Source organism: Streptopelia decaocto, assembly GCF_964273445.1.
Source record: "Streptopelia decaocto genome assembly, chromosome: 2".
In the NCBI taxonomy this organism is placed as follows: domain Eukaryota; kingdom Metazoa; phylum Chordata; class Aves; order Columbiformes; family Columbidae; genus Streptopelia; species Streptopelia decaocto.
Window position 1 is genome coordinate 22780965 of NC_138655.1, and position 25217 is coordinate 22806181.

The window sequence follows — 25217 nt, forward strand, 5'->3', positions numbered from 1 at the left end:
AAAACAAAGCAATGTTCTTCAAAGGCAGTAAAATTCAGAGAAGAGAGAATAGCCCCATAAAAGCTGAGTTGTGAGTTGTCATTTGTGATACCACACTTAGGTCTTTCCTCATTAAGGGCAGTGAGGAAGGCCTCTACTGTCGGTTTTGCTTCACTTCCATGGAAGTTGTGGCACACTTCTAAACAGAATAAACCTACCTTGAGCTGTGTCCATGGAATAAGAAAAGGTGGGAATGCTTCTGTTACTTTTTTGCAATGGGACGATTACTATAGACTTTAAAAACTGTGGATTGAAGTCAGTCATCTGCTCTGTGACTATTAGTATATTGTTGGACTGATAGCCAGAGCACTACAACTGTAGTTGCCATTTACAGGATGAGAATAGCTGTAGAATTTTTAATTTTTTTTTTGTCTAAAGGGCAAGTTTCCAGCAGGTTCACTTCACATCTAGATATATTGCACCAGTCTGGAAAGCTGATATAAGAGTTGATTTAACCTAAAGCAACTTAGCAAAGAGACCTAATGAAATGAGCTTAAATAAAAGTTATGTGTACACAGGTGTTTCCTCAGGCATTAAAACTTCCTCTCTTCAGAGGCCAGCATATCCCCTAATGATGTCTTCAGCAAGATGTTTGAAGGGCATCTTGCAGAAATAAATGTTTGTACCAATTCAATTTGGTATAGTCACTTGTTTTTGCTTCTTAAGTAGAGCACAACTCTGTTAATGCAAGTATCCTGTTATTGTTCAGCACAAACTGTCATTGTGGGACTATGTCAGTTCTGTTCTGCTTCCATTTATAGTTGAGATAAATTACTGTTAAACAAACATTTTTCCATAGGTCCTTTAGCCGCTCCCATAAGGCAGATTAGAGCTCTTATTCTAAATTGGAGCCTCTGGCTGTCCCTTTCAGTTGTTCCATTTACTGAATGAAGAACTGCTTCAGCGAGAGGACTAACTCCAGAAAAACTGTCTGCAGTAAGAATCATGTTGCTTAGTTCTCATTGTGTTTCACTGATGCTGCATATTCTCGATAAATATAAGTATCAGGTTTAGTTTTCTCAGTTAATGATTAGATTTTTCACATAAAACCAAATTCTGCCAGCTACATCAAGTTAATCAAGTTCTGTTTTTATTTGAAAATATTTAGTCTGTAAGACAATTCCAGCTGTAACATTTGGTGTGCTGTGTATGACTTCTGGTGAGACAAGTTTACCTTGTGCATGTTTTCAAGAAATGGTTTGTAGGGAGTGTGAAGTGGTCGTGGACTTCAGAGCATCTACTGAACCATGGAGGTATAGGTGGGGCTAAAGGTTTTAGTCGAGGGGTGGGGATTTTCCAGTGCTGTCTGGCTAGCATTTTGGATATGACGTCACAGCACTAATGTTGCTGCACCTTTGTTTTTAAATAGCCTTGTTAACTGTCTGCTCTTAGTCAAGTGGGAGTCTCTCTTAGCACCATAATGGTTGCATTCCAGAGGAAAAGATTATTGATGGTGCCATGCCTAAATGCGTCATTCATCCATTTCCTTTGGTGAAAGTACATGCTGCACAGAACTTACAGTATATTTCAGTGAAACAGGGCAAGGGGAGGGATGTTTTGGCAGATCTTCTGCAGTATCCTCATTTGGAACTCTATCTCTTGGGAAGAAACATTTATACCTTTTATAGGAAATAAAAGGCTTTTGTTCTGTCTAAATGAGATAGTTGATGAGTGCTTGGGTCTTTTTATGACCTGGAAATTGAGGGCCATGTGCTCAGCCCATATTCAGTGCTGCAGCTCTTCTTGTATCAAGATCTAATTGTATCTTGACACTAAATGTTTTAGTAAGTATTAATGTCTGTGTGGGGAGTGTATATAGTAAGTGAAGATGCTGTCAGAATTGTTGCAACATACTGTTCGGCTTTTCTCCTTCATATCAAAATGTTTTACAAAGGGAGCATCCAGTTGTCCTTCAAACATCTTATGGTGGAATAACATTTGTGTAGGAATAAAATAGTGGTTGTAGTGAGACCGTCCAGCTGGCAAAGGTGAAGCCTGCTGAGAAACATTTTCTTCTAGTCAGCCATTGGGTAGTGTCTTACGTTAGGTCTGTCTTTCGTGTTTCCGTAATAAGCCATCTAATATGGTGATTAATAAAAAGAAATGTGACTGTAAGATGAAGTCTGTTCAAGGCTAAATAAAGACTTTTAGAATGTGTATGGAAAAATATTTTTTACCAAAGACTTCTTTGCTGTGTGTCCTGATGGTGGTGCCTCTAACTTTGTGTTCCTCTGTCTCAAGTCAAATATAAACAGAATAAAGCCTTAGAATTTTTTTTTTTTTTTTTTCTGAATAGGAGACCTTCAGTTTCCCGAGAAGAGCAGTTACCTTTCCAGTTTCATTTTACCTGTGAAGCTGTATCTGATACTTTTTGTTTGACTTTGCATTTTCAAAAAAAGGAATCAAGCTTTCCTTTATATGGCACTGCTAAAAATACATCTTGGGAGACCAGGAGCCCTTTTGCTCAGGGTCAGAGATGGAGGTATCAAACTTCTAGGTCCTTTTTAAGCAAAGGGATCTTTAGCAGTTACAGCTTGTGAAGCCAGGCTGTTGCTTTCCTGAAATGCAGGGTTCTGCAGTCAGTGCAAGTTTCTTTGTGATACGATGCAGAGAAGAAATCTGCAAAGCTGTTGTGCTCACTATTTCTCCTGATTTCACACCACTGTGGTTTTAAGCTGTCTCCATTTGGGCTGAGGGGTTTTTTTTTTTGTATCTGGTGACCATAAGTATTTTCCTTCTCAAGTTCCTACCTGACTAGTTACTTTTTCCCCCCCTTTCTTCCTCTTCCTGTTCCTATTTGCTGTTTCCTCCTTTTTCTCTTTTATGTGGCAGTATGCTTTTGTTTGGACTTTGTGGTAGTGGTGCCGAGCTGCAGAAAAGTAGACTTTGCCTTCGTGTGACCTGACACCAGGCAGAAATTCAGCCAGGGTAATAATAGAACACTGTAAGCTCAGCACAGGAGTCCCGAGTCTTTCCATTATTAACAATTAAAGATTATTCCAAGATGAATTAGGTAGTAAATTAACTAACTAATGAAAAGAGAACAAAGATAAACAAAGAGAAAGACCATGCCTTGCAAGAATTAAGATTATTAGGATTACATGCTGCCTGCCTGCCTGTTTGGGAAAGGAAGAACAAGCTCCCCTGTTTTCAGTGTTAATTTAGTTAGTAGATAAGGTATGCGACGTGCCAGATGAACTTATCTTTTGCTGTTGAATTGAAGCTTTGCAAGGAGGTGTTGTTTGCTGGGGAGTGGGTTAAGAAATAGAAGCATCCTGTTTAGTCCTGCCCAGCAGTGTTTCAGCTTTTTATCTAGAACGTTAAGCAGCGAAAACGGTTTCTTCCCACCTCCTACACCCTGCACTACTCAACATAATATCGTGGCTGGATCTAGACCAAGAAATGTTGTTTGAGTAAAATATGAGACAGTGACATGGTTTTGTTTTCATTGTTGCTTTTTTCTGTTTTGTTTCTGAGGTGTGAGGTACTGCTGTATTTTTTTTTAGGGCAATATCCTTTTTCTTATCTCAGAGGTCATGCAATATTACCCTTTTGTTTTAAGCATAACAACTAATTTCAAAGTCACCGTTTCAACCTAAATTATATCCCACAGGCTGTGAGGATCTTTGCACTGTATGCCTTTTAAAGCCATTATACAGAAAACGGCATATGCACAGTTGCTGTGAAGCCACAGTATGCTGCATTTGTGGGACAGATTCTCTTAAACCTTCTGTAATTTGCCTTTGTTCATCTATGACGATTAAAAGTAAAAGTAATAACAAATAGGTATTTTGATATGGTTGGTGTTCCTCCTGAAATGCATACCAATACACCACTAAGTAGGCAGAATAGTTCTGTTGTGCTAGAAGTCATTCAGAGAACAAATCAGAACTCTGAAAGGAGGGAGCTTCCAGTTGGCAGTAAAGTGAACAAAAATACAACACTATGGGAAGCCTCAGTAGGCTGATGATTCTATCTGTAAAAAAGCAGTATAGGTACTGAAACTCTCTAAAATGTAGTCCTTCTGAAGTGAGAACTAATCACATTTGAAGTTCAGCTTTCTGAAATGTGTGCTTTGTTTGTACAGTATTACTGTAAACTAGTAACTGAATATGGGTGGGTTTGGAATATTTGGTGAAGAAGATTAAATCCTTGCTTTGGTGATTTGATTTCCTTCAGAAAGGGGAGGTTATTAGATTTAACTTCATTATCACATGACTGTCAAGTCATGAAAGCAGTTGACTGAAGTATGGCTTTGAGTACGTATGGTCTAACTCAATATGGAATTGCATTAACTTTAACTTCTCTGATGGGCATTCTGCAAAACAATGCATCTTGTAGTTGAAGAATGGCTCAGGTTTTAATAGTGTGTGTAATGAAAAACTTGTAAAGTCAAGGGAGATGCCTTTAGGGTGCTGGAAGTTTAAGTTTGTTTTTCAGAAACCATGATAATGTGTGCACTAGAAATACTACAGACAGGTAGGTGTGGCTTCTGCAGCAATTAATTGACTTATTTGCCCTTGTTTTGTAATGTGAGGGGTTGCACATGTCAATAAAGTGAAATCGATTCTGCCATTGCATGCAGTTTATTGTCATTTTAAAGTTTCAGGTCAAATTCTCAATTGTTAAGAAATGCCAGAATTCAGGTTGAAGAAGTAACCATAGTTTGATCGCCTTTTGCACAAAGCTTTATTAAGGTATAGTTCTTAGTTATATTATACAGCTCTGTGTTTTTTTGTTTCTTCCCCAGAGAAGCATTCCTCAGAATGCATTTGCCCTGCCCACTAGGGACTCCATCTATGTTGGTTAGCAACAAACCTGGTGTCAAGGGTGATTGTTTCATTTGAATATAATGTAAATAAAACAGAAAACTGAAAATATTTTCTTCTTGCCTGTCGAAGGCATCAGAATCCTGACTATGTAGTATCAGTGGTATTTCTTGGTTTAGGGTGGAGGAGTGTTGGTGTGTGTGTACACAGTACTGCCGGTATCTTTCAATATATACTTTTCTGTATAACATAGCCTGAAATAAATTAAATTTTGGGGTATCTCAGATCAGGCACTCGAGTTTGGTGAATAAATTCATCCTTGATCATATGCCTTAATATTGAATCTGTTAAAAGGGATGGTAACCATGCTACTTCAGTGGCATGAATATGGTATTTGACTATAATGTAGCATTATATACAGAGTTGGGGGGGGTGTGCGTTTGTCTGTTTTGTTGTTGTGGTGGTGTTTTTGGTTGGTTTTTAATGAGCGCACAATGAGTAAGAACAAACAAAATACTGAGTAGTGACCTGATAAAGTGTGAACCTGGCAAAGATTCTGCAGGAAGGAAAGGGATAAAAGCCATGCAATTAAACCATCGTAGTGTACTTCAGCACTTATTTCCAAACTCCAGGGCTTAACTCTGTTTACTTGGTGACTTTATTTCTGATGTAGTCTGTGTGCAGTTTCCTAGCTGTTAAAAATAATAATTGCAATCATGTCAGCAGATTTGGAAGCTACTCACTAGGCAGGCTGCTGCTATTTGAGCTAGTGGTATCTAATAATATTCTGCCATGCTTTATAGGGATCAGCCCTAGACAGTATGATCTGTGTGCTTATGCAGAGTTTTATGGATGTCTTTGGACTTGGAGGATGAGCGCTAGCGTAAGGCATGCTTTGACAGTATAAGCTGCTTTTGCTGCTTTTTTTTATTTGTCACCACCGATGTACCTTTTACTTTCTGCATACTGAAAACTGTTTTTTCTAAATCCTATTCATATTGAGTTACGATTTTTGTTAGGAAGATATCTTAACAAATCTAAATGCATATCCTTTTCCATACCTAATCTGATGTCTGTGTCTTTCTTGTCACTTGGAGATGCTTCCTCTCTTCTTCCCAGTTCAGCTACTCTTTGTAAGGGTATCTGGTATCTTCTCCCTGTGCTTGTTAGCGTGTTTTCTTTTAGTGTTTCTGATCAGCCAGTTCTCCTGTCTCTCTGGGTTTTTCATGAGATACATTGTGTCTATTACTTGTGCTAGAATTCCCAGATTATTTCCCTGAACAACTGTGGTCTCCTTGCTCTGCAATCCCCATTTCTTCTTATGTTTTTCTTTCTTATGCTCTGTGAAGGAATCTGTTTAGCCATCTTGTTCCTGTTTTGGTGCAGACTTCAGTTGCCCTTCTGGCAGGCACCACCTCAACTGTTGTTTGAATTCCAGCATGGTTGGGATTGAAAGAGACTTTTGAAGGGCATGGAGTCCAGGCTGCTTTTAGGTCAGGTTGCTCAGAACCGTGTCTCAGCAAGATATGGCTATATCCATTCTTGTTTTCATCTGCTTGTCTCCCTCTAGCCCCCTTCTCTCCTGCTGCTTCCACATTTGGTTAGATTATCTTGTACATTGCTGTTACATAGTAGTGAGATCCTGGAAAGGATAAGTCAGCTTCTTAGCTTTATTTTCACAGAATCACAGAATGTTGGGGCTTGGAAGAGACCTCAAAAGATCATCTAGTCCAGTCCCCCTGCCGGAGCAGGAACACCTAGATGAGGTTACACAGGAGTGTGTCCAGGCGGGTTTTGAATGTCTCCAGAGAAGGAGACTCCACAACCTCCCTGGGCAGCCTGTTCCAGTGCTCTGTTACCCTCACTGAGAAGAAGTTTCTTCTCAAATTTAAGTGGAACTTCCTGTGTTCCAGTTTGAACCCATTACCCCTTGTCTTACCATTGGTTGTCACCGAGAAGAGCCTGGCTCCACCCTTGTGACACTCACCCTTTATATATTTATAAATATTAATGAGGTCACCCCTCAGTCTCCTCCAAGCTAAAGAGACCCAGCTCCCTCAGCCTTTCCTCATAAGGCAGATGCTCCACTCCCTTAATCATCTTTGTTGCCCTGTGCTGGACTCTCTCCAGCAGTTCCCTGTCCTTCTTGAACTGAGGGGCCCAGAACTGGACACAATATTCCAGATGTGGTCTCACCAGGGCAGAGTAGAGGGGAAGGAGAAAGTCTCTCGACCTGCTAACCACCCCCCTTCTAATACACCCCAGGATGCCATTGGCCTTCCTGGCCACGAGGGCACAGTGCTGGCTCATGGTCATCCTGCTGTCCACCAGGACCCCCAGGTCCCTTTCCCCTGTGCTGCTCTCTAACAGGTCATTCCCCAACTTATACTGGAACTTGGGATTGTTCTTGCCCAGATGCAAGACTCTACACTTGCCCTGGTTATATTTCATTAAATTTTTCCCTGCCCAACTCTCCAGCCTGTCCAGGTCTCGCTGGATGGCAGCACAGCCTTCTGGCGTGTCAGCCACTCCTCCCAGCTTGGTGTCATCAGTAAACTTGCTGATAGTACACTCTAGTCCCTCAACCAAGTCATTGATGAGTATATTGAATAATACTGGTCTGGTACTTTGATACAGCATGTTGTGCACCTGGAAGTGAAAAGAAGATTAAGTTTGGTTTGAGGCTGAATCAAGTTCAGGAGAGATTTTTGCAGATAAAATTTCTACTTTTTGCTGAAAAGCATGTATCTTTCTTCTCCTGTTCCCCAAAACTTGCAAGCATGGCTATATTCACATTGCTGGAAGGCTGATAAAATGTACATCCCAGATACATAGGTCAGAATTCAAATTCTGAGAAAATACTAAGTTTTTGATTTATTTTATTTTCCAAGATAATTTTCTTCATTGAAGTGTTATCATTTTTTGATGTTGTCTTAAGTAGTTTGGTTGAAATAAGAGAGCCGAAGATCTTTGTATATAACTTTCAGCCTAGTTTGCTTCAGAAGATTCTAAGCAGCTTTGGAAATAGGGTGTTACAGTGGGAAGTGTCAGGCATTCTTAATAATAGTGTTACCAGGCTTGCTTTTAACAAGAAATCCTTGTCTTTTGAGATAAGTGACTTACTACGCTGTAAAAATCAAGTGAGTCACAATGCATTTAATTTCTTATTACTTTAGTTTCTGTTTTCAATAGCATGTTATATTTTTTCCAATTTGACTTAATCTGACTGTCTGCTTACATCCTCCTCCCCCATAACATCTGTGGCTTAACCATGAGGTGCTATATCCATCCTTGCTTTAAGCCTGCTGCTGCCTTTTGTAGGACTGCTGTACTCTTTTATGTGCTGATGGTATCTGGTCTGTAGAGTAAGTTCTGGTAAATGTTTGCCTTTTGGGAGTTAGTCCCACAGAATAGTGTAGCAAGCTACTTTGGAAGCTTAACTGCTGTTGTAAGTACATTGTTAGTTTAGTAAATAGCCACAGTGGTTTAAAATGTTAAACCTGGTACCACCTCCTATTTAGTAAATTCCAAGAAAAGGACATTAATAACCTATAGACATCAGTATAATGACATGAAAGTCTTTGCTTCCATTCAGATCTGGAGATTTAGCTTAAACCTGTCTTATAGGCAGTTTAAATTGAACATCTGACCTCACTCTGAAGAGTGCAAGATGGCCCTGTTCTGAATTTCTGCTGCAGGGTAGGTTAATGCAGGACAGAGACAGCATGGACGACTACTTGTATTTGTTTAAACTTTTTTCTAGTTCAGTAGGGACTTCATCTGTAGGACTCTCAAACTATGTAGTGAACCTTACTGAGCATAGAGCCCCTCTATACCTGAGCTTCTTGCACTGGACACTGGAAAAGATGCATTCCCTTTTGTATCCATCATTTTAAAATACAGGCAAATAACTTCACATCTGTCTACATTCCTGTAGAACTTGTCTGCCATGTTTCTGTCCACTTCAAGTTGCTTTTTGTATTGTTCGAGGAAATTATATTAAAATATAAAAAACCTGCAAGCTACCTAACTGCACATCAATAGAATTCCATGAATGTATTTTTCCCTGCAGAAATAAATTTCTTAAAGTTATATGTAGCTTAATTAGTCTTAAACAACTGCAGGTCTTACTGTAACTTAAGTGACAACTGATTTATAAAATGACAAGTAAATTTGAACTAAAACTGAAAGCACATTGAAAACAAATGGCAAAGTATCTTGGAATGCTGCAGTCAGCTTAAATTTTATTTATTTAGGTTTTTTTAACCTCTCATGTCCCTGGGTATTTTACCATTTAATTGTAGTGATGTTGAGAATTTTCTTCATATATTTACAACTTGAAGTGAATTGGTGTTTTCCTGGCACTGTAGTAATTTTAATTTTGTGCTTAGGGCCATAGAGCAATGCTTACTAGTACTGTGGAATTGTACTGTAGTTGCTTTCCTTTTGTAAAGTAGTAAGGTAAATACTAAAGCGTATGTTCTAGCAAGTAACTTAAGGAAATGTTTGAAAGATCTCCTGTGCTGACATAAAGTTCCTTTTAAAGAAACTTAAATAGCTTTTCAATGAAATTATACACCTGCTTCCTCTAATGTATTTGTGTAACTGTTTTCTTCGGAACTGTAGGAGGAAATAAATGGTTTTAAATAAACAGCGAAGCTCCTCACTTCAAAGAACTTCCCTCAAAAGTGAAATAACTTCACTTTCCTTTCTCAAGTGAATAAAGCCCAAACATAACTTACCTTGTTACATTTTCTTATTCGTATGGATAAATCTACAGGGATTTTCCTCTTGGGTCTTCCATAGGAAAAGAGTTAGTGTAGGGCACCTCAAATTGGGTTGCATTAGGAACATGGTTTAGTGTTGGACTTGGTAGTCTTAGGTTAATGGCTGGACTTGATGATTTTAAGGGTCTTTCCAAACCTCAGTGATTCTATGATTCTGTAAATTAGTGTTGGAAAAGATTTACTAGATTTGTTATTATCTGTTGCATATCTTTATTATGGTGATGTAAAAAGAAAAGTTCTCCTTTGAGATGAGCTCCCTGGATGAAGAAGAGGCAATACAGCTAAATTTTTCTGCAGTGATGCTGCAGGGCAGTGTCTTTTCTTCTTCAATGGCTCCTTCCCTAGAGTATCCCAAAAACTAGATAGCATCTGCTCTCATACTCTGCTTAACCAGGACATTACTTAAGGAATATAATTAAAACACAATAGTTTTTACTGGCAAAGACTGCTTAATTAGGATGCCTGCAGATATTTGATCTTCAAATAAGCTTATATATGCACGCAGATCAAATATTCAGAGGTGTCGAGACACCTATTTGTTTTCATTGTTCTTATTATAAGTAAGAATGCTCCTGACATTGTCTTGTTTAGATTTCATTGGCAGTGCATTTCTTCTGCAAATCTGACCTGTAAGGGCTGCTTTTCTCCACCTCCTTAGGATGCTCGGTGTGTGCACGCTTCTGTTTGTAAATGTATGTTGAACAGTTTTAAAAGCTTGATACTTTTTTTTTTTCCTTTGGTCTGCTATCGAAACTTTTTGTTAAAGTGTACTCCTTCAGTATTATGCTCTGTAGTATAGTGGTTTCAGCAAACTTCTGGAAATAACATAATTTATAAGTTTTCTATCAGTTCAGCTCTGTGTAACACAGTTTTTTGATAGGTTCAGAGAAACTTTTTCCAAGTCTATAATTAGGGAAATATTTTGTGCTTATTGACAGGCCAGACCAGGTGTGAATTACATATCAATACCAGAACTGTGTTTTATATACCAAATGTTCTTCCTAACTCAGTAATTGGTCTGACTTCCTCTTGCTTTTACTCAGGGCATATTATTAAATGTTAATAGCGTCAAAATTATTAAATTATTAAAAAAAATCTCTGTCACAGACAGATAAGAGTGTACTTTGTCTCATTAGAATAAAGTTACTTTAATTTTTTTTAGGAATCTTTTCTTCACAAGCTGCTTTTTTTTTTTAATAGGTTAGAATAGGTTAGTATACTTACATCATAATGAAGTACATTGCTTTCCATCTTGTATTTGGTATTTTAGGAAAGACTTTTTTTTTTTTGTTTTAAGAAAATATTTGTTAGAAAACTGAAATACTAATGTATATTTATATATAAACTTCAAGATTTTATGTTTCGTTTAACACTCTTAATGAGCTTGTTTTAGATTTGAGAGAACTTGCATTCCTCACCAAAAATTGTGTGCTAATACTCTTTTTAAAAGGCAGAACTTCTTGAATTACCAGAGCATCTGACATCCAGGGTATCAGTTTAAAAATCTTCCCTCTTACCAGTTGTGGTTGAAAACTAGTTTATAGTTAATTAGTATATTATGAGGCATTCAAAATAATGGGGGAAAATACAATTAAGAGTAAAAATAATTCTTTTGAATAATTTGCTTGCTATTACAATATTAGATATTTTTCTTTAGTTCAGTGTTTTTGATAAAAAGTGTGGGCTGTTTTATATGTTATATATAATCAGAGGGGACTATGCAAACAGCAGGGAGTTATTTCAACCTATGCTGTAAAAGAAAACGGGGAAAGGGAGTTCACATTCGAGCCAAAGTGTGGTACTTGCTTTAACTGTGTATACCTGGTCAGGTATGTAAGAGATGTTAGTAATATGCAGAGTAGCAGAATCCAGGTCCCCTCCCCAGCTGAGAGTGGGAAGGAGAGAAGTTGTGCACTGGGCTGGGGAGCCACATTCCTTTCTGACCCGTGCAGGTGCTCATGAGAACCCTGCAGCCTGGGATTAAATCACTGAAACCAACCCCAGGGTCAGCTGCCACAACTTTAATAATGCTTTGCATATGAGGAAAAAAGTGTGCTGTCAGTTTGCTGTAAAATTTATTATTAAGACAAAAAACATATAATACCCACATAGGATGGAGCTCTGTTTGTTTGCTGTTTTGTTGGTTTCCCTCCCTCCCCCTGTAGACTAGTTCTGATTATGGGGGGGAAAAGTATTTTAGTCCAAACTTGAAATTCAAGTGATAAGTGTGGTGTCTAGTAGGGATTATAGCCTGGTTCTGTTGTTCTTCTGTATATGCAAGTATACAGCTGTCTTAAAATGTCCTGTGACATCCTGGGTTAAAATAGGCTTTTCCTGCCATTTTAATTTTTTTGTGGTAGTGCATTTTCTTCAATAGTTGTCTTCTCTATCTTTTTAAACTTTTTTTTTTTTTTCACTGCTTAAATAAGAGATGAGACAGTCCAAAAGAAGTGGTGCTCAAGCATGACAGAATTTTGTACTTGCATGGGAAAGTGATTTCAGAACTTGAGGTTAATTTTTGTTGTTGTCGTTGTATCTTATTTCTTAAAGTTCATTGAAGGAAGTTTTAGTGGAATTTAAATGCAGTATCACAGCATATCTGTAACACAGAGACCCAGACTTGTTCATAATACAGCCTGTCGTGTGGCAAAGCTGGAAAGAAAATGAGGGGTTCACTGTAATTTGGCACTGGTGTTTATTTGGCAGCCTTCATGTCTTACCTTGGCTGGTGCTTCATCAGTCAGTGCACTTAAATGGAATTTAGGCAATCTGCATGTATTTAAGAGCCAACTGAAAATGTGATGCATCAGAAAGACTGTGGAAAAGACTTGTGATATGCCATAATAAAGATCCAGATTTATTTTCTTTTTCTGAACAATCCATATTTACTCTACTATCTATTGAAGCTGTGGTTTTTAGATCAAATTGTGCACTGAAGTTCCTGTCACTTTAAAACAGAATGAATCTTTTGTAAGACCAAAAAATTTCGTGTTTCTTCTCAAGGTTTATTATTTCAGTCTGATTCATTTCCTGTTTTTCTGCTAATGCACTGACAAAAGCAGAAACATGTATCCTTCAACTGTTTGTTTGTAAATCTAGAAAATATGTAATTTACTGTATCACAAGTGGCTGTGTGTAGCTGTAAATGGTGCAAACATTTATACAGTACTTCCTTCTGTCTGTCTCTGGTCATGCACTTGATTCCCCAGCTAACCCTGCTCCTCAAAGGCTTCGCATCTCTCTCGTTGGCAATTCTGTTCATATATGAGAAAGATGAGAATAAGTTAGAACTTCTTTTCTCCTATCATAATGTGGGAATGAGATGATATTCAGTAAGATTAGTAGCAGATTAAACACTGATTTTTAAATCAGTAATTGGTTTTGAGCTGTTTTCCATTAGGTTGTTGAGCTCATTAACATAGGACTGACTTCAGGATTCATAGCATTGAGAAGGGAGATTTGATACTTATGGACGGTGATTTAGAAAGTGCTAGGAGATAGGGAAAGGGAGATAAATTTTCTATCTGGATTTGAAAGCAGTCTGGCAAATGAAGAGTGTGTGTTTAGGACATGGGCCCAGTGGAATATTTCTTTCACCCTTAATCTGCACCATGGAGTCTTACATGCTCTGGAGGTAGGATTCTGTACTTGTGAGATCCAGTGCAACCATTCTTATGTTCCAGTGAATTCTGGTAGTCAGGAACGTTCATGATTATTGAAATAACAGTGTGTTTTTTTCCCATGTTTACTAATATCTTGACACATATTAAAATGGTAACAACTTAATAGGTTCTTGTAAGATTTATCAGGTTTGAGTAAAATATCGATTGGCCTTTATATGTCATTTTTTTGAACTGTATCAAAAGAGTATGTCTTGCATAGCAGTTAAACCCCCTCCCTTTCAAACAAATGCCTGAAAAAAGATAAGCACTTCCAATAGGGTATTTTTTCATGATGTTGTGGTTCATGCTGTAATTGACAAATTTATGAATTAGGACATGTTGGAAGTTTGCAGTTTCTTCTACAAAACATAATCAAATGAAGTAATTGCTTAAATGGCTTTTTAAAATTAAATTTGGGATTACAGTAGTATAGTATTCTAAATCCTTTTCAAACTTGTATTTCAGGATTAGTTTGATAGTGTAGCAGGCTTGGTCTCGTATGTATTTACTTGTCAATTAGGGAAGACTGCTTCACTTTGGAGAAATAAAAGCAAGGTCTTTAATGTTTTAAGTTCTTTTTATAGCGAGCTTTTGTATGTGTAGATTAAGTTTTATTAGGTGCTTTGCTACAGAAAATTTCGTCTGAAAATATCGACCTTTTTCTGTTGCAGTTAATGATGTTTCCAGTACTAACTTCATAAAGTTACTTAGGATTGGTTTTGTACTTTTTTTTTATCAAGTATTTGTCTTTCCTTCTAGATATGTGGGTCCTTCAAGGATGAGAAGGGTGTACTTTTGAATGACATTAAATACCTCCAGGCTACCATTACAGACCATGTATCTTGCTGAGCAAAGAAAAATTCAAGGGCTCTTTCTCTGCTGATGTCAGTCATATGGAAGATATTGTACTGTAAAATGAGCAGTGGATAAAAGGGCGAAACTTAATGCTTTTGTGCTGCTATAGTCTATGGATATTTCAGAGAGACTACGGAGATATGTATGAGGGAGGAAAAAGCATGCTTTATTTCTGCTCCAAATGGTGGTGGGGTTTATAAATGTGTTTAAGGATAGCCGTGGTAGTGAGAGACTGGACTGATGTGCTACATATATTAGAGTACAGGCAAGTGAGTGCAAGTTGTGAAGTTATTGTGGCTTAATGCTCAACCATAGGAGGCTGTGACAATTCATGTGATCCCAGGCCAATGGTGAGATAAGACATGTTCTCCTCTGTTCGTTGTCAGGCTGTTCTGTTCATTGTCTGTGTGAGAGTGTGGCAAGTCACATTATCACAGAATGATAGGTATTAGAAAGGACCTCAAAAGATCATCTGGTCCAATTCCCCCGGTGGAGCAGGAAACCTGGATGAGGTTACACAGGAACGTGTCGAGGCGGGTTTTGAATGTCTCCAGAGTAGGAGACTTCACAACCTCCCTGGGCAGCGTGTTCCAGTGCTCTGTCACCCTCACTGTGAAGAAGTTTCTTCTCATATTTAAGTGGAACCTCTTGTGTTCCGGTTTCAACCATTGCCCCTTGTCCTATCAGTTGTTGTCACCGAGAAGAGCCTGGCTCCATCCTCCTGACACTCACCCTTTACATATTTATAAATATTAATGAGGTCACCCCTCAGTCTCCTCCAAGCTAAAGAGACCCAGCTCCCTCAGCCTTTCCTCATAAGGCAGATGCTCCATTCCTTTCATCATCTTTGTTGCCCTGTGCTGGACTCTCTCCAGCAGTTCCCTGTCCTTCTTGAGCTGAGAGGCCCAGAACTGGACACAATATTCCAGATGTGGTCTCACTAGTGCAGAGTAGAGGAGAAGGAGAAAGTTTCTCAACCTGCTAACCACCTCCCTTCTAATACACCCCACGGGCATTGGCCTTCCTGGCCACAAGGGCGCAGTGCTGGCTCATGGTCATCCTGCTGTCCACCAGGACCCCCAGGTCCCTTTCCCCTGCGCTGCTCTCTGACAGGCTGTTACCCGGCTAATACTGGAACCTGGGATTGTTCTTGCCCAGATGCAAGACTCTACACTTGCCCTGGTTCCACTTCATTAAATGTTTCCCCACCCAACTCTCCAGCCTGTCCAGGTCTCACTGGATGGCAGCACAGCCTTCTGGCATGTCAGCCACTCCTCCCAGCTTGGTGTCATCAGCAAACTTGCTGACAGTGCACTCTATTCTCTTATCCAAGTCAGTGATTAATGTATTGGATAGTACTGGTCCCAGGACGAACGTTGGGGCACTCCACTAGATAGAGGCCTCCAACTAGACTCTGCCCCATTAACTGCAACTCTCTGGCTTCTTTACTTCAGCCAATTCCCAGTCCTCCTCACTACCCGATTGTCCTGTCCACGCTTCTTCAGTTAAACAGCGAGAATGCTGTGGGAGACTGTATCAGATGTTTTGCTGAAATCAAGATAGACCACATCCACTGCTTTACCATCATCTATCCACTTGCTTATGTCCTCATAAAAGGCTATGAGGTTGGTCAAGTATGACTTCCCCTTTGTGAAGCCATGTTGACTGCTTCTAATGATCCTCTTATCTTTGATATGCCTTGAGATGTCTCCAAGGATAAGCTGTTCATCCCTGGAAAAGGTGATGGGAGGTGAGGCTAAGCCGGGACCAGTTACTTGGGTCCTCCTTCTTGCCCTTTTTGAAGACTGGAGTGACATTTGCTTTCCTGCAGTCCTCAGGCACCTCTGCTGTTTCCCAAGACTTAGCAAAAATGATGGAGAGTCATCTAGCAATGACTTCAGCCAGGTCCCTCAGCACCCATGGTGCATCCCATCTGGATCCATGGGTTTATGGATATCTGGATTGCTTAATTGGTCCCTAACCCAGCCCTTGTCAACCAAGGCAAACTCCTCCATTGTCCTGTTCTCCATTATCTGTCTGCCTCAACCTCCTATCTGTAAAATAAGAGCGATGCTTCCTTTCTCTTTGCTTTGTTTTTAGAATTTACACTATATTTGGAAAGACACTTCCACATATGTTAAGTGTATGATGTAGTGGAAATGGTCTTAGTAGATATTAATTTTGACTGGGCTGCTATCATCGCATAAGCAACAAAGAATTCATCTTTCTAGGAGTGTATGGCTGTATGTCTATACAATACTTGAACTGACAGTATCTGTTATAAATAAGATTAATATTATACTTTGCATTATGAAACCAGGCATTTAGGTTTTTTATTATATTGCATTCCAAATGTAACTTGTCTGGAACACTTATGTTTTGTGGCTCAACTTGGATATAAAAACAAACAAAAAAATCCCACTGAATATTGTTTCTGAGAATCCAGAGAAAAGGTTTCTTACTGTTTAAAAATATAATCCTTTGCATCTGCTCTGAGAAAGTTATAAAGTCTGGTTTAGAGCAAACATGGTTGGTTGTTGGGTTAGTGTGGTGTGGGGTTTGTTTGTTTGTTTGTTTTTTGTTTCTTTTTTTTGTTGTTGCTGTTTGGGTGGTGCTTTGTTTTTGTTGTTTGTGTGTTGTTCTTTTTTTTTCTTTAGAGAATCTTGATCCATTTTTATTCTTTCCCTGTGAAAACTTTCAAGGAATTACAAATTTTTTTGAAAATGGCTTTGAGCATTTTATTTAAAGACTGATTGGTGTGGTGCCTAAATTCCTGAATATTTCACATACAACCAGACTTTTTCAGCCATTGTAGCAATTAGTGAGATACTTAAATTTTGTCTGCCAGCTGCCAGACATCAAGTCAGTAATGAGAGACTCCAGTGAGGAGGAGGAATACTTCCTCTGCTCTTAGTTCTCTGCCAGACTGAGAGGCTTGAGACAAAGCAGGAGATGCCTACCTTAGGTTCAGAGGGGGTAGAGGAAAAGGTGGTGGGTAGAGGCAACAGAGGAGGGAGAAAGGCGTAAGTGAATGCCTGGCGGAAGAGTAGGAAGAAAAGGTTGCATGCTGGGATAGAGGAAATTGAGGGTGATGAAAGCTGAAACTACTGAAACAACTTCTTTTAAACTTTTTTAGATCAAATCTGTTTTCTTTTTATGATACCTTTCCCCATTTTCCATGTTGTTCCCCTCCTGCCCTATTAGTAGTTTTGTGGCTCTCAAGCTTCAGCATCAGCAAAATAAAATGGTAGAGGAAAGAAGGGACTGTTCACAGGTGTTATCCTTAACCTCTGCTAACTATTGGCCAACATCTCGGCCAGGACGGTGTCAAGTGGGTTTGGTTAGTGAGGAGTGAGGGATGGAAAGATTAAATGAAGCTTAGCTGTGGATAGCCCTCTAAGCTACCACCCTGTGTCTACTGTTGCAGGAGCATGGATTTATGTCAGTTTCGTGTTCCTCCACAGAGATGTACTCCACAACCCCTAGTTCAAAAAGCACTGCAGCAGACCATAGTATCCTTGAGGGAAGGCATTCTTTCAGGTTTGTTTTCATCTTTTGAAACCCATTGGCCAATATTAATACAATTTGTTACAGGGATAGAAGTTTCAAAGAGAAACTACATCTAGCTAATGCTAGCTAGGTCTCATTTGCTACCTGCACATTACTAAATTTTATTCAAATTTGTGTAAGAGGACATTCTCATGCCCTAACAGCAGACAAAATATTGTTAACATTTAAGTCACTACAGACAGCAGTGACATTTTTCTGAGCATGCTGGGGTTTAAACTTAGGATAGGAAGTGCTAGAATGAGGAGTCTCTGGTAGCCCCTTTTGTAGAGTGTTTATGTGGTGTTGGGCAAGGCCTGCCTGTATAGTAGTTAGGGGTTTGTTTTCCTGTATGCCCATCTTTAGACATTGAGTTGTTGATCTGCAGGTAGCTACTGCTGTCAGTGCTCAGCATAAGTTTTGAACCTATACTAACATGAAACAGCTTTACAACTTGGGCAGCCTACAGTATTTCAGGTGGCCTTGGTGTCTGTTTCCCATCTCACAAATTTGGAAAAATAATATTCCATTTCAAAATTACTGTGAACATTTCACAGGAATACTCTGAAGACTGATTTGTTAATGTTTTTGAAGCCATTAGTCTGGTAAAAATGTTTTATGGACTTCTGTGGTGTTTGTGAATTCGGGGTTGTAGAATGTTGTTGTAAAGCAAAAAATGTACATTACGTAAGTCACGGGGCCTCATTTATTAGGGAAATAAGAAATAGCCATCCATGCAATGAGGCCAGCTCCAGAAAAATCAGTATGTCTGTGTGATCCTACAGCGAGTTCAGAAGCCAGATCAAGCCTTTGGGACCACAGAATCATAGAATGGTTTGGGTTGGAACGGATCTTAGAGATCATCTAGTTCCAACCCCCCTGCCATGGGCAGGGACACCATTTCACTAGACAAGGTTGTTCAGAGCCCTGTCCAACCTGACCTTGAACACTTCAGGGATGGAGCACCCACACCTTCTCTGGGCAGCCTGTTCCAGTGTCTCACCACCCTCATGGTGAAGAATTTCTTCCTTATAGCTAATTTACCCTTTTTCAGTTTAAAGCCATTACCCCATGTCCTATCACTACATTCTAGGATACCTCAAGCTGGCTGGTGCCCTTCAGCCCAGGAGCTGAAAATGGCTGCTAGAGCATGAAGTGGGATCCAAAGAGCAGCAGTCTTCCATCTTCTCTCACTAGAGTTCACCTGCCTGGTGCTATATATGCAACTTGTCCCTGGAGTAAGTAGCCAGCTGCTTGGGTGGGAAGCAACCAGCCCCACTTAGTCTACACATCTGCCTGTAGCACCCTGGTAGTTGGGTCTCTGTTGTGGACAGGGGAAGACATGTCTCAGTGTCCCTGAAAGTGGTGATGAGGATATTCATATTCATATTCAGCCATCATGCGTGCTGGGACTGGACCAGCATTTGCTTTGCCTTCCAGTGCATCAACTACATAATGAAGTGTATGGACAGGGAATGCTGAATTTAGGTTTTATGGACAGCTTGCGTTCTGGGATCCCTAACTTCCGAGCACTCATATGCACACTGTTAAATGACTGAACAGTTCTTTATGTAGCATTGTATGTGTGCCTCTGTTATCCATGGAGTATTTGATAATGTTATACGTCAGAAGCAGATAATGTATTTATTGTGGCAAGGACTTTGGCAGGGGGGGAAGTTGCAGAACAAGGATGAGATTGTGTCTCCTATAACCACATTAGCACTTGTGATTACGGCAGCCTTGCTATGCAATTCCTGCCGGGTATGGCATGGCTGTAGTGGACTTTTATGTAGCATAGTTAAATATGCTATGGGAAATACTTGATTCTACACTAAACATCTCCTTACTTAGTAGAAAAGTTACTGTTTTGGTTCCTAGAAAAAGACTTGGTAGGTTTGCTTTCTTGGTGAAGTGAAATTAGTGAATAAACAATATTACCTCAATGTGTGAGTTGTAGAGACTTGTGACTTCTCTGGTAGCTTATCTTTCACTCCACTCATTTAATATTTCTTGTCTTTCTCCTTTTCCTCTCCTCCGTGCTGTCTCAGCAGCACAGTCCTCTCTAGGATTGTGGTTCAAGAGCTGGTTCTCTGACTCTGCATTTAGAGGACATTAAATAGAAAGGAGAGGGATTGTACTCAGACAGGGAAAGCTGTTACGTTTTAATAACTTGCTAGTTGTTCCTGAGAAACTCTTTCCTGTTGCATTGAAAAGCCGCAAGTGTAGCTGAAGCTGCTGTAACTTCTCTAATGGGGAAGCGTGGGCTCTGGTTATATCAAAATTTAAAGTTAAACAAAATGGTATCTTTTTGAATGTAGTTGTTATCTCCCCAGTATGGAGCAATGTCAGCCTGACCAGCAGCTATTTAAGAAGGCTGCACTCAGCATAAATTTCAGTTTGAGTGAGGACTTGCTAGTGTAAGTAAATAACGACAGTCTTTCAATGTGAGACAGAACAATTCCTTTTCAGACACAGTGTTGTGACATGTGAGTTGACTTGGCAGATTGTTGTTCTAGTTTATTTGCATTTATTTTTCGTATTTTCTACCTGTTTTGATGTTAGAATCCTTTTGGATTTTCCTTGGCCTTTCTGCTTCCTTAAATTCTGTTGCACAACTCTCACAGTTATACAGCTGTGATAGCTACAAGGTCATGATTTTCTTTTGCTGGGTGCCAACAGTTTTCTCTTTTAAGGAGGATCCTTTAATAATACTGGCTAGAAGTTTGCAGCAGAGTGCTTCTGTTGTTGCATGAAACTTTAAAAGAGTGAGGAATCATTTATGTTCCTTCAATCCAGTATTTGATAGATTTCAATTGGTAGAATGATTTGAGGATGCATGCTGAACAGTGGGATGCAAGTCAAAAATAAGTACAGAAGGGGAATTGTCATGAATACCTTTATTGATAATGGTGATCTTAAAAATTATGAGCAGGAAAAAGGCTTGAGAGGAAAAAAAAAGGAAGGAAAGAGCAGTTTAAAGAACTTTAGAATTAATTTTGGAATGACTTCTCAGTTACAGTTTTTTGTTTTTAATGCAGAGTTGAATAATTGTTTAGGGAATAGTCTAAATCCTCCTTACTGAAAACAGGCAATATGCCAGAAATGTAACAACAATTTGCAAAGTAAATAAAATTTGTGGAAGTATCTGCTGTTTTGAATCAAACTTGAAGCTTCTGAATAATTATTAAATCATAAAAATTCCCATTTTCACAACTTAACAATATTAATTTGATTAAAATGTCTCACTTCTAGACTACTGTAACTTTTTTGACATTTTATATGCCTTCTTTTTTCAGCTAAAGCTGTTAATTTTCAAGATCACTGAAAGAGTAAATCCTTTGTACAACAGAAACAGATGTGCAACAGAGGTTTTTATAGGGCACTTTCTTCAATAACAGCGATTGGACCTGCTTTTTTTCTCTATTTTGGCACTGTTACAGCATATGATTCATTTTTGTCTCAGCTGTAGCAAGGAAACCACACGCATATTGCAGTGTAACAAGGTTAGAAAAGTACTTTTCAAGTCAGATGCTAAACAGTCGTCAAGAGTACTTTTTCTGTGGAAGTTTTTTCCTGTATTATGTGGCATATTTGGGGGAAAAAACGAATCTCTTGCACAGATGATTCACCTTCACTGTAGGTGGTACTGTGCTACCTAAAGAATGGAGCTGGTGCTAACACTCCATTCTTGAATCTTGAAATAGTTTTGGAGTTTGTTTACCATGTTCCTTCCTCCCCACCCCCTCATGAAAACATACTGCATTATCTGAATTTGTGTTAATAGCCAGAGGAAAGGTCTGGGCTAAGACCAGAGCCTGAGACTTATACCTGGGTAGTAAGCCTTACAGCTGAGGGGATGCCAGCTGTGATAGCTGGACTTTCCAAAGAGCAGCTGGCACCATGTCCAGGTATGTGCATTGATCCAGTCTTGCTGGGAGATGGCAAAAACAAATACAGGTTTGTCCAGATCACAGTCCACTGAATTGGAACGGTATCTCTTAGTAAACTGCAGTTATCTCCAGGTAATGTTTGATAGTATCACCAGGTTATCTAGAGGCAAGCCTTGTCTTTTGTGAATGTGAAACTTGGAGCTCTTTATGGTTAGTTTTTGTTCAAATGTCAGCATCTCTGGTTTGTCTGATTTCTCTGTCAGATGCTCATTTTTCTCCCAGGAGCTGAATTTCATTCAAGAACCAAGTCACGTCAGTGACTGTAGAAGCTAAATGTCATTATCCTTGAATGTTCATGTGCATGTTTTTAAAATCCACATTTTAAATCTGTTTTCAGCCACTGCTGTTTTCTGTGAGGGTTCTGCTGTTTCATGTAACACTCACTGTTTGTAGGTAGAAGATCTGATAGAAGTGAGGAGCCTTTTGCTATAAATGTATGTGGGTAGCTGAGGAGTGAAGATGGTTCACAAGGTCCTTGTGCAGTGAGGTGACTGCCAATGTCCCTTTGTGTACAGGCTCAAGTTTGAGGATCTGTGACTTGAGCCGTCACAGTTGTGAACATGCCTTTATGTCTGTGTGTGGCTTACTGAGTGAATTCTACCTTTTTGAGTAAAAATTCAGAATGTTGTTGGTGTTGGGTTGGAGCAGACCTGACCCCTGGTAGCTGTAAAAAGCTGAGTGAATAGAAGAGGTTTTTGAGTTAAGTTCTGAGGTCTTTTCAGTATGATTGACTGTTCTCTAGAGAACCAATGTGAAGTATTCTGCCACCACTGTGGACACTGTCTGCAGGCACTCTCAGGAATCCTTTAGTCTTAAGTGATCTGCAGAGTATACAAACTGTTAGCTTTAGTTCCAGTTTCTGCTTTTAGAATAATTGAAATGACTGTTTCTTACTTGAGGCATCTGTGTTGTTTTTGAAGATGGAAAAGAAGACAAGTGCACTGCTGTCTACCATTATGGTATCTGGGTCAGGCCGTGTGGCGCGCAGGGACAAGGTGTGCTGGCTGAGGGCTTCTGCTGTGCCCGGCCCGGTGGATGCAAGCAGGGCAGCTTAGCTGGCTACTTTAGCTGACCTCTTCAGCTCTTACCACCACTGTTTGTTGGTTTTTTGTTTTTTTTTTTTTTTTTTTCCCCTTCCTGGCTCTGGTTGATACAGAGAATTTACCTGAAGCCTGGAAAACGAGCCAGTTGTGTGGAGAGATTGTCCCCAATACAGCCATGGTCTCAGACTTATGCATTTGTTTTGCAATTCAGGAATCCAACCTCTGAGTTACATTAGATCTCCATTGTGCTATGTAAGTACTTCCAAAGCATGTGTTGACAAGAAAACTTTGACGTCAGCAAAGCCAGGGTGAGGTTTAGCATTGCGCACATTCAGTTGCTCCGGTCGGTGTGGATAATGGCATGTGGGCATTGAAGCAGAGTTTGGAGCGGGGCAGGGGATCATTGTGAATGGTGTTTGTAGTCTGCTGCTCAGTGTATATCTTCTGTAGGTAGAAAATGTACTTGACAAACTATGTGTTGTCCCTATTGTTTATTACAGACATTTCAGATGATTTTGTAAATATTTGTGTCTGACACTCCTGGCTTGCAGAATATTGCTTTTAATTCTTTAAACTGGGATTACAATAACAGCTATTTGCTGGTGTTGCAAGTGAAGATATTTTTCAGAGGCAAACTACATGTATTGCTCAAGGATTTTTTTTTTTTCTAGTGTTAACACTAAGTTTAGCTACGCGAAAATAATTTGGTAATCATCTACTGCAATTTGAAATTCATAATGATTAACTTGCAAGTAGAAAGCAAGCAGGGATTTAAAGACACTACGTGAATTCATGATCTGCCAGAGAAAGTGGTATTTTATTTTAAGATGAACAGAGGACTGACTTTTGTTATTGCTGTTTAAACAAATCTTTGACTTGGAAATAAATACGAAAGCCTGTTTGTTAGATTCAATTTAAGATATTTGTTTCAGCTAAGATTTGTCTGGATGCAGACAGCTCAGGAGAGCTATATTTAAGGCTGTTAGAGCAGAACTGTGGGTGTCACTGTGACAGGATTCAAAATCAAGCTGGAGGCTTGCAGTTGATTTTATAAACAAACAAGAAGCTTTTGTTGTGCTTAGAAATTATTTACTCTGCTTTTTAAGGGAAAAAGTCATCTGGACATTTGATGACTGTATCTCAGGTTTAGGCTAACAAGTACTCCTGGCCTGAGGCAGCATCTTCTGCACTAATTCACTGTTTCTGTGGTCTATGAAGCTTTTAAATCTGACTTGATGGGTTGGGGTTTCTTTAAAAGTTTTACTAGAAAGGATATAGTTGGAGGCATATACCAGTGTTATGATGTAAAAACCACAAAGTATGGTTTTACCTCAGAACCCCAAATAACACAGGTTTATTTGGAGACTATAATTAGAAAGTATTTAGCTGTTCTAAATAACGGAGAAAATAAGCACAGTAGCTTTTCTAGGAATTGCATTATGCTTGCTTCATTTTTTTCTTTTGTGCCTCTAATTATTTGAAATGAATGATGTGTCACAGCCTGTCGCACAAAGGGGCCTAACTAATGATGTTTCCGTAATTGTGTAGAAAGAGCTGATTAAGAAGATGCTGTGGGGAAGAAAAAAAATTAACATTCAACAAAGTGTATTTAAAGACGCATTAGAAAGAACATGTGAGTTTGCATCTGTAAATGTGGAGGGGGAAAGTGTCAGGGGAGACCCACACTTCCTTTTCTCCTTTCTGGAGTGTGGCACGAAGCACTGCTGCAGCACTCCTCAGCTGGCACAGAAATCACTGTAGGTCCCATGCTTTTTTTTCCTGTTTGTATTCTGCTGTTAAATGTATGAAGCACAGTAGGAGTAGGGAACCTTTGAGTATTTTTGTTTGTTGTGAACCATTCTGACAATCCATGATGTCACAGCTCTGCCAAGGTTCCATCAGCGCTGTGTGGAGTGTCACCTGGCGGGCAGGACCGTAGGGCTTCTGGCTAATGCGCAGTGACTTGCAGGAGATTCACAGACTCCCCTGTGTTGTTTCTTGCTTGGATGCCATCAACGAGACAATGAGGACTAAGAAGGTTTTGCAAGATTAAGTCTTTAAAGCCACAAGTGGGAATCTCTGCGCTGACTTTTCTAGCTATTTGAAATAGCGTTTTTTTGCATGGAAAAACTCTGCTTTATCCCCGATCTATGTTACAGTTATGCTGTGGTGCTGTCAGTGAAAAAAATGTTTGGCTAAATTCTGCTGTGTGCTGACACAGCATATTTTTTGTGTGATATATGATGTTGTAGGAGGAGGAGTAACTGTGCTGGCAGAATAACTCCTCCTGTTGGCCTATATTGTATTTCAAGCATAGGTGCAGCATCAGTTTTACTTTTAGTGATGAGTGTTCAGCTTTGTCTTGTTTTGTGCTTTTAAACTAGTTTTTACACTATTTATAGTGTAAACTGGTGGAGTCTGTCTGTAAAGGCTGGTAGATCATTGTCCTTGTCTTGCTCTGTCTATGCTGAATGAGATCTGTCTTTTCAGCCTGGTCTTTATTTATTTTTAGTGGGACTAGAAGAATCCTTTCCACTAATTCTTCCCCCCCCAAGAAGCATCAGTA

At 39.4% G+C, this 25217-nt stretch overlaps 1 protein-coding gene across 3 annotated transcripts in view; it reads left to right on the plus strand.

Moving 5' to 3' along the window:
- Nucleotides 1-25217, plus strand: part of RNF19A (ring finger protein 19A, RBR E3 ubiquitin protein ligase) — a 60571-nt gene that overhangs the window by 3715 nt on the left and 31639 nt on the right. The gene's annotated exons all lie outside the window — the stretch shown is intronic.